A 2500-nucleotide genomic window follows, 5' to 3' on the forward strand; every position below is an offset into this window, starting at 1 on the left:
TCTGATAGAGTACAACTGATTTATATAATCTAGATCTTATGTACACTTGTGTTATTTGCTATCAATTAGCAACAACACTGACCACAATATTTAGAGAGGTAATAAGGGAAACCAACAGGAAGAAAAAAAAAAAAAACATTTAAACCACCAACTATCTTATCTGGAATGACAAGAAAAACATGACATATGTATTAATCATAATCATAGAACACTCATCAAGTGGAAAATACATTCTGTCATAATGGTGACCAGGCCGCTCATCACTATGATATACAAAAAATGCAAATGAATTACAGTGAAGGTTCTTAAATGGTATTCAAAAAAACTGTAAGTAGTATATAGTGAATGTTCTGATCTCTATCAGTCTCTATGGTTACCAAGATTATTGCCACAACAACAACCAGCCCAGAAGCACATGTAAAGGAACATCATATTTCATCTAATCATGGAGGAATAATATTACAATAGTATCCTCTTACCCTTCATGTCTTTCCCATTTTTTTACTGATCAAACATTCTCCATGCCTTCCCCAATATTCTACTGGTGATAAAAGAAATCTCTTTATATCTAATCTAGAGACCCTACTATTGACAATAAAATGCAGTTTACTGAGCATAATACCTAAATCTCTAAGTAAATTCACAGCAGTAGTTTATCTGATCACATGCTACAATTTACGGCATGGAATAAACTATGCTGCCACATTTTTAAGTTTATGTGCATATATCAGATACTTCAAAGTTAAACCCAATGAGTGCAGGTGTCAAGACTACAATGCCATGCCCACTCTAATAAAAGTTTTATATATTGTCTTTACACTTAGATGGTTCTACAAGTGTTTAGTCACCAAGGAGTCGGCTATTAGTCTTACCTATCTTATCTGTGTACCCTTTTCCTTCATTTTTTTAAAGTTTCATTTCAATTATTTTATTGTCTTTGATGTTATTAATATTTTAATAACATTTTAATAATCAAAATATCAATAAGAATGATAACAATGTCAATATTAATAACATTGAACAGAAAAACGCATTTTCCCACCAACTCAAGGAATGAGGAAATCAGGATCGGTCACTAGGACCAACTGATAGACTCCTTGGTGCTGAGCACCTGTGGAGCCATCTGTATGTATCAAAAATCACTAAAATCTAAAGGAGGCAGTAAAGAAGCCCACTGACATATGTAACAGCACAAGCCACTAGTATGAAGCAAATCAGAACTCATGTTACCATCGCCTTTGCAGAAATCAAGTACTGTAGCTACAGATATGAAACACAACATGAGAAAACATTATAACATATATGATAATTACCACTGTGTGAAGTAATCATTATTTTGAAGGTACAAAAAAATATTTAAGGAATTTAATTATGCTACCCAAGTTCTGCTTAATCTTTCATAAAACAGCTGTGTTAACTTATCTCACCATTACTTTACCAAAAGATCTGGACCGCACTCGAGTTTCTTATCAACAAGGCTTAGTATCAAGAATGAATCCTTGTCTAATTCTTTAATAGCAATAAATATCAACTATCAATACAATAAACTAACATATTTTGTCATATATATACTTCAGGTGATGATGAGACAACAAAAATTCAAGTATAGATCCTCCACAACTGTTTTATCAAATATTTCCTTGGAATTTCCCAGCCATAAGCAAAAAACTAAGAATTTGAAAGAATTAGATTTTTTTTTTTTTTTTATAAAAATCAAATTCTTTAAATATGTAAGATTGCACTAAAAAACATTTGTTATGATATGAAGAACACAATATATATAACCAAGACATTCATTTGTACATATCTGTGTGGTCAGCCTTGTTCCCCCCTTCCTCTAATAAATAGAAGGTCACCCATGATATAATATGCCATATTTTTTTTTGTATCTATAATATAAAAAAGACCACACATACCATTACACAACTGCCCACCTTCAGCACTCCAGCAAAGATCAACAAACCTTAAACATATATTTTAGCACAACAGACCTTCCTCCTTTTGAGAATCAATCCCCAGTATATAAATGTTGTACTGAAGGGTCATGATCATGTTGATTAATGGGTAAATCCCATTTTAAATTGTCTTTATTTGTTGAAAAAAATCAAATCAAATCAGCCCAGCCCACACACCTGTTGGCATTGGCAGAAGCAAAAGAAACTAAACTACCAATAGTCTGGCATGATAAAGCTCATAGACCTCCCTCAGCAATTTATCAGCAAATAAGGAAGTAGTCCGGGCTCTGTTTTGCCAAACCATATGTGGTAAAGGTTTGGTGAATTTTGTCAGTACATGAAGCAAAGAGGTTAAAAGCAAAATCAAAGCAGTCACTTGGCACAATCTAAACTTAAAGCATAAGATATCCATCACAGATCACTAGAAATTCAAAGGGATCTAGATGAAACACTGCTATTTACACATTTATATTTTCAATTTGTAAGAACTATCAAATATATATCATACATACATGTTTTCAGAAATGTACCATTTCCTTTGGTGG

The 2500-nt window shown here is 32.5% G+C and overlaps 1 protein-coding gene across 2 annotated transcripts in view; it reads right to left on the minus strand.

The window, feature by feature from the left end:
• The window catches only part of LOC125027372 (RNA-binding protein RO60-like), a 20108-nt gene that overhangs the window by 16244 nt on the left and 1364 nt on the right, over window positions 1-2500 (minus strand). The window lies entirely within an intron of this gene.

The sequence above is a fragment of the Penaeus chinensis genome, chromosome 7 (genome assembly GCF_019202785.1).
Source record: "Penaeus chinensis breed Huanghai No. 1 chromosome 7, ASM1920278v2, whole genome shotgun sequence".
In the NCBI taxonomy this organism is placed as follows: Eukaryota; Metazoa; Arthropoda; class Malacostraca; order Decapoda; family Penaeidae; genus Penaeus; species Penaeus chinensis.